This window comes from Lithobates pipiens, unplaced genomic scaffold (assembly GCF_037356315.1).
Source record: "Lithobates pipiens isolate NorthernLeopardFrog02 unplaced genomic scaffold, aLitPip1_a1.2 Scaffold_8, whole genome shotgun sequence".
Taxonomy (NCBI): domain Eukaryota; kingdom Metazoa; phylum Chordata; class Amphibia; order Anura; family Ranidae; genus Lithobates; species Lithobates pipiens.
The window spans coordinates 359,685,574-359,693,341 of NW_027507903.1; the positions used below are offsets into that span (position 1 = coordinate 359,685,574).

General features: G+C 43.6%; 1 long non-coding RNA gene across 1 annotated transcript; it reads left to right on the forward strand.

Moving 5' to 3' along the window:
* Nucleotides 1-1,628: 1,628 nt before the first annotated feature.
* Nucleotides 1,629-4,296, forward strand: LOC143962649 (uncharacterized). The gene is made up of 3 exons (XR_013270748.1): nucleotides 1,629-1,733; nucleotides 3,975-4,072; nucleotides 4,170-4,296. It is a non-coding gene; the product is annotated as an uncharacterized LOC143962649 (long non-coding RNA).
* Nucleotides 4,297-7,768: the final 3,472 nt, after the last annotated feature.

Genomic DNA, 7,768 nt, shown 5'->3' on the forward strand with positions numbered 1-7,768 from the left:
ATGCAACAATAAATGTATATAAAACAAATTTTCATATTCCCCCCCCCCCCAAAAAAAGCCCCTTTAAGACAGGAGGGCAGAAGTGGACCTGATCGTCTCCACTGCTACTGGTAAGCGGCAGAGGCGACTGGAGCATGGTGGGCCTCTCATGCCCCTGATAAAAGTGAACTTGCGGCAAGTCCGCCGCAGTGACCACTTTTATCTGAAAGAGGACTGCCCGCTGAAGAAGATACCAGCCATAACAATGGTGGTCCTCTTCAAACAGCCGACGTATAACTGCGGCGTGTGGTCCTTCCTTAAGTTGTTAAGGGAACAGGTTTTTTTTTTTAGGTTAACAAATGCATTATATAGCAAATATTTTATTTTTGCTACTCTTTTTTAAGTTCCACCCTAGTTACTGGTGGCCGATTGTAGTGGCGGTCGGATACTAAGATCAGATGCATTTCCAAATATTGTAGTAATAGAATAAACAATTATAGGTTACAATACAAACAGTGGGGTCTATTTACTAAAGGAAAATACACTTTCCACTACAAGCGCACTCTAGATCTGAGGGGGGACATGCAAGGAACATAAAAAAAACAGAATGTTTGCTTGTACACGATTGGATGATAAAATCAGCAGAGCTCCACCTCATTTCAGACTTTCTCCTCAGATTTACAGTGACTGCACTTCTGGGGAGGACATCCCCTCCGGCTGTTTGTAATAACAGACAAGCGGCTGCTTAGCCATATTGGTTGTTAAAAAACGGTACCGGGTGATGTCTGCCGCTGCAGGCATCACCCCAGTACAACACTTTGAAGCACTATATTGGTAAGTTTGTCAACGATAACGATTATTAAAAAAAGTGGCCACCAATAATCCGTCGACCCCTACTTTGAGGTGTGTGTGTATGAACTTAAAAATGGATGGTTGTTAAATAGCTCTTTATGTGTTTTATAATGCTTGTTTGTAAAGTGTGGATGATGATGGTGCCTCCTGTCCTGTTTCTTTATATTGGCAGCTTGCGTATTCTACTCACGTTGGGGAGTAATGTGGCGCTGCTTCCTGACAGTAGCTGGCGCTGGAGGGTCCGGGATATGGCTCACGCTTTCTGTTAAAGATAGAATAAAAGAGTTAAGGTAACCACTTTTTATTACAAAAAAGTGACTAATCGGCCACCAATAATCGGTCGACCCCTAGTTTGAGGTGTGTGTGTATGAACTTAAAAATGGATGGTTGTTAAATAGCTTTTTATGTGTTTTATAATGCTTGTTTGTAAAGTGTGGATGATGATGGTGCCTCCTGTCCTGTTTCTTTATATTGGCAGCTTGCGTATTCTACTCACATTGGGGAGTAATGTGGCGCTGCTTCCTGACAGTAGCTGACGCTGGAGGGTCCGGGATATGGCTCACGCTTTCTGTTAAAGATAGAATAAAAGAGTTAAGGTAACCACTTTTTATTACAAAAAAGTGACTAATCGGCCACCAATAATCGGTCGACCCCTAGTTTGAGGTGTGTGTGTATGAACTTAAAAATGGATGGTTGTTAAATAGCTTTTTATGTGTTTTATAATGCTTGTTTGTAAAGTGTGGATGATGATGGTGCCTCCTGTCCTGTTTCTTTATATTGGCAGCTTGCGTATTCTACTCACGTTGGGGAGTAATGTGCCGCTGCTTCCTGACAGTAGCTGGCGCTGGAGGGTCCGGGATATGGCTCACGCTTTCTGTTAAAGATAGAATAAAAGAGTTAAGGTAACCACTTCTGGACCAAGCCTATTTCTGTCAGTTATTGTTTACAATTTAAAATCATTATTTTTTGCTAGAAAATTACTGAGAACCACAAACATCATATATATATATATATATATATATATATATATATATATATATATATATATAAATGTGTATTTGCACAGCGGCCTTTCAAAAGCAATTTTTAGGGAAAAATTTACAGAATTAAAAAAAAAAATTTACAGTAGATTTATTTAGACCAATTTTTTTGGAATATTGTGATAGACGATGTTACTCAAAGTAAATATATATCGAACATCTTATGGTTTAAAATTGCAAACGCTCTTGGAATGGCAAGAAACTACAGTACTTAGAAAATCACTATAGATGAGCATGGGATTTTTGTTTTACGATTACCAGTTTAGAGTTACAGAAGAGATCTTTTGCTATAATTATTTCTCTCAATGTGGGGATCGCGGTGATACCTCACAAGTGTGATTTGAACACCATTATAGGCACTTTCAAATAATTTATTTTGTTCTTATTTGTTTTGTTTTTCCAGTTTTACTTTTAAAAAAATCCCATTCCCCAAATCCCTCCTTTGCATGTACAAGTATTCAAAAAGCAAAAATCTGCATATTTGAATACTGTGGACTTTTTCATATCGTACGTAATCGTATGTAAACAAGTATGTAACTTCTGAGTTACTACATTGGAGACTCGATTGAAGCCGATTCTGGCTTTGTTTGCGACTCTGGCATGCCGGCGGACGTGCTGGCTGGTCGTTCCAGACTGGAGACCTGGGCGAAGTGGTGGAAAGCGGCAGGCGGGGGGCTTGTCGTATCCTCTCCCACTCCTTATGATGACAGCTGAGCAGCTTTGGAACCGCATCGGTTGTTATCATAGCAAAGCCAACCAACAGATCTAAAAAGAGGTACCGGGGTGACGGCTACAGTTGCTTATCACCCCGGTACAACCACTTCCTCAAAGCGCTGTACAGATACATTATTTTGCGTGAAGTGGTATGCTACAGGACTTATTTGAGCTTTATTTTATTTTTTTATTCCCTTGTACAGTGTGCCATTTATTGGCTGAGAACAATCAGCTAATCTCTCAGCCAGAGAATGGACGGCAGAGGATTGTCACCCGGCTTCGGCAGCACAGCAGAAGCCAGATGTCATAAATCTGACTTCATAACAAAAAAAGGATCCTTGCAAGTCCCAGATAAGAGGACAAATCATTGCTAAATTGTGCTTTGACAGCCCCTCCTCTTTTATTTCTCAATCCCATTATTACATCAGTTTCCTCAGTCCCCTGGCATATCACAATCCCTCTTCACATCACAGTTTACAGTAGTGTTCTGAACCTCCGTTCTCAATGGTATCTTAATCTTCTCCGCCACCTTCATAGCACCTCCCCACAGCTTTGTCCATTGCCCTCCTTCACATCACAGCCCCCTGCAACTCTGGCTCCCTTCACATTACACAGCCCCCTGCATCTCTGGGCCCCTTCACATTACACAGCACCCTGCATCTCTGGGCCCCTTCACATTACACAGCACCCTGCATCTCTGGGCCCCTTCTGGGCCCTTTCACATTACACAGCACCCTGCATCTCTGGGCCCCTTCACATTACACAGCACCCTGCATCTCTGGGCCCCTTCACATTACACAGCACCCTGCATCTCTGGACCCCTTCTGGGCCCTTTCACATTACACAGCACCCTGCATCTCTGGGCCCCTTCACATTACACAGCACCCTGCATCTCTGGGCCCCTTCACATTACACAGCACCCTGCATCTCTGCCAGTTTCCCATCTTAACCTCCCAGCTCTGCCCCTGTCAGAATACAGCCTCCACAGCTCTGCCCCTTGCTACCTTATTTGGTCTCACAGAGTTGGAGACACAGTGGGAGACACAGCAGCACTGAATAGTGGGTAGGAGCGGGAGGTGCTGAAGTTAACCAGCAGGGGATTGGTTGCTAGGCCTGCCTAGCAACCAATCACCTGCTGGTTAACTTGGAAAGTTATCTTCAAAAGCTCTGTTCTTGACCAATATTCAGAGCTGCCTTGTCTCCAGCTGTGTCTCTGGCTCAGTGTGCAGAACTGCACATAAATGGCTGGACTGTGGCGGTCTGGATGGCACAGTGTCTCGGTATGAATTTAGCCCACAGTCCGCCATTTAGAGATGTCTGCTTTAAATATTAAATAGATGTTTGTTATTATGTTTATTTATTATTATGTTTGCTTTGTGTTTATGTTAGGTACTCACCACTGCCAGAATATTGAGGGCAGGAACTTGGAGCTGATCCTTCCACAGATGACGTTGCTCGATCTGCAAAACATGAATGTAAAGTAAAACGTAAGTCTTACATGCGTAATCATAAAAAAAAAATATAGTGAGCTGGAAACAACATATAACAGCAATATATAATGATATATTTTATTTTACTCACCAGCTCTCTGATGCTCGGCTGGACTCTTTCTGCTGACTCCAGGGACATCCTCGTCTGCAAGCAGGCCATCTCTCAGCTCTGCCTCCCACTGTCTGAAGACCACAGCCTTTCCTCCAGTAGACTGGGCCAGAAGATGCTTCTCCATCTTTTTATTAACTGATGCCCGACAATCATAAAACCTGCAAATGAAAAAACATAAGATATAGTATAGTTAATACACGTTACAACAATATTATTTTTATTTTACATGTTACTTTTCTGTGTCTGTGCCAAATAAATATTTGTGTTACGTTCAAATCAGTTTATTGACTATATTGTGTATTTTTCACATATATGTGGTGTGTTCTAAGAGTGATATAATATTTGAATAATTACCTGTGCCTGACACCAGAGGTGGCCCTGCGAACCTTGGAGACTGCATTCACTGAGTCCCGAACTCGTTCCCAGGCTGCTCTCTTCGCCGACGTTGAGACATTTAGGTTGAAGAGTCTCAGTTTGTCTCTGTTCACTGCAGCAACTAATGCAGAATTCTCCTCTAGGGTAAATACGGGTCCCCTTGATCTTCCCTGTCTCTTGGTTCGCTGGTGATGCTGCAGGTCAGTGTCAGAAATCTCTTCTGATGTAGGGGGGGACACTTGCCTCTTTTTTTGGACATACACCCGCTCCACTCCACCTCCATGGGTATGCTCTCTTCTATGCCTTGGCTCCACTCCACGCCTCCGTTCACCTCCACTCTTCCTCTCCCCTTCACGCCTCTCCTCTCCTCCAATCCTCCTCTCCCCTCCCTGCCTCCTCTCCCCTCTACGCTTCCTTTTCTCTACTCTCCCCTCCACACCTCCTCTCCTCTCCTCTTCCCTCCACGCCTCCTCTTCTCTACTCAACCCCCCACTGATCCTCCTCTCACCTCCACTCCTCTCCCCCCCACGCCTCCGCTCCCCTCCACGCCCCTCCTCCACGCCCCTCCTCCCCTACACTCCCCCTCTCCCCTCCATGCCTCTCCCCCGCTACACTCCCCCTCTCCCCTGAGTCCCCTCCACTCCTCCACTCCCCTCCACGCCCCCCCTCCCCTACACTCCTCCTCTCCCCTCCATGCCTCTCCTCCGCTACACTCCTCCTCTCCCCTGAGTCCCCTCCACTCCTCCACTCCCCTCCACACCCTCCCTCCCTTACACTCCTCCTCTCCCCTGAGTCCCCTCCTCCACTCTTCCGCTCCCCTCCACTCTCACTCACACCAACAACTCTCATACCATCACCAACATTCTCACTCACAAGTCTCACACGTCCATGCTCACTCCCAGACATTCTAATTTCACCAAAAGCACCAAACCACACAAAAACAAACACAAATCTAACAAGAAAACTCTCTGCTCTGCTCTCTGCTCTGCTCTCTGCTCCTCCCTCACCACACCACTATACAACCTCTCAAAATGGCATACAGGGGCGGAGACTATAGCCACATGTCAAAAACGAAAGTAAAAAAATCGAGATTTCAAATAGTTACGAATAACCGCGATGTATTAGAAAAGTACGAATCGTTTCGAAGCACGCAGCACCGCAGCGCCACTGTCAGACGTGTAAATTTACGAATCAACGTCAACGAACAGAAAAGTTTACGAATGTACGAATCCATTCGAAGCACGTTAGACAGTGCCACCATTGTGTGAGAGACACGTAAAATTACAAATCAACAAATAAAATAAAAAGTTATGAATTTACGAATCCATTCGAAGCACGTTAGGCAGTGCCTTTGTAAGAGAATACGTAACATTACAAATCAACGAACAAAAAAAAAGTAATGAATTTACGAATCCATTCGAAGCATGTTAGGCAGCGCCATTGAAATAATTTCGAATCATGTTGAAATCATTTCGAATGCGGTTGAAATATTTTCGAATTTGGTTGAAATATTTTCGAATGTGGCCGATTTTTCTAATTCGGTAGAAAACTAAACAAAATCCGAAAACGAATTTAAGGAAGTTAACGAACGTAACTAAACAAAATTAATGATTTAACGAATTAAAACGAAACGAAACTAAACAATTTTTTTTCCTTTTGCACATGTCTAAAAGGCAATGCCTTAAGTGGAAATGGTCTCCACATATCCACCAAAAGCATAGACGATAGGTCTTTAATAGGGACCATTTCCCGTTCAATAGCACCCCACGGAGAGACTTCTGTGTTAAGAAGCCACGTTCTAAGTTGGACAAGTATTGATGCTCTGTAATAGTCTAAAAGGATTGGGTATCCCATCCCTCCTGCATTCCTGTGTTTCGCTAGTTGAGCTTTTGAGTATCTAGATTTTTTGGATGGCCAGACATATTTGGTCAATATAGAGTCTAACTTTCTTAAGTGTGTGGTTGAAAGAGGCACCGGCAAAGTTCTAAAGAAATATAAGATCCGTGGGAGGAGGAGCATCTTAAATGATGCCAGTCTCCCCGACCACGTTAGCTTCACTTTAGCTAATCGATTGGTTTCTTTAAGCAATTGGTCTGAAAGTAGGTGGTAGTTTACTTCGGCCAGTCTATTTGGGTCTGCAACTAACTGGAGGCCTAAGTAGGTTATACCTCCTGTACTCCAGGTGTAAGGGAATAATCTTTGTAATCTAGCCTGATGGTCAGAGGGGACATTGATAAGTAGGATTAATGATTTGGAAAAATTGATTTTGTAATATGAAATTCGGCTAAAACTTTGCAAGATGGTATGGGCATGAGATAGGGAATGTGTGGGAGAGTTCAGAAATAGGATGACATCATCAGCAAATAAATTTATCTTATGGGAGGTGTTACGGAATGAGAAGCCAACAATATCTGGTTGCGATCTAATTTTTTCCGCAAGGGGTTCTATAAGTAAATTAAAGATAGAAGGTGAGAGGGGACACCCTTGTCTCGTGCCATTTGTAATCATGAAAGTCCGGCAAAGGGTGTTTGATGTATACACCTGGGCAGAGGGCGACGAATACAGGGCCAGAATAGCTGACAATATGGGTCCATCAAAACCAAATTTTTTAAGAACGTGTACCATGTACCCCCAGTGTATCCTGTCGAACGCCTTCTCCGCATCCAAGGAAAGGAGCAGAGAAGGCGTCCGGCAGAATTTTGCATGTTGGATTATGTTAATAACTCTGTGAGTGGCGTTTGAAGGTTGTCTACCTGCTGTAAAGCCTGATTGGTCAGGGTTAATCAATGAGGGGAGAATGTCTAGAAGTCTAAGGGCTAGTATTTTAGCATATAATTTGATATCCGTATTCAAAAGGGAGATTGGGCGAAAATTTGGGGGAGTATCTGGAGTTTTGCCGGGTTTTGGGATGGTAACAACGTATGCTTTAAGCATTTCCGGAGGGAAGGAGGAGGTCAGAATTGCTTTGGAAAAAATGTCTCGTAGTGTAGGGGATAGAGCTGTTGTAAATGTCTTGTAATAGTCATTTGGAAGACTGTCAGGGCCAGGAGATTTGCCCAAAGGCAGCGTGTGAATGGCTGTTTGAATTTCTTTTTCTGATATAGGAGCATTAAGGGTCATCAATTGTGAGTGGGAAAGAGTCGGGAGTTTTACATTTTGTAAAAAGGCCTGAATATCCTCATCTACTGGTTGGTATGTAGCTGGGT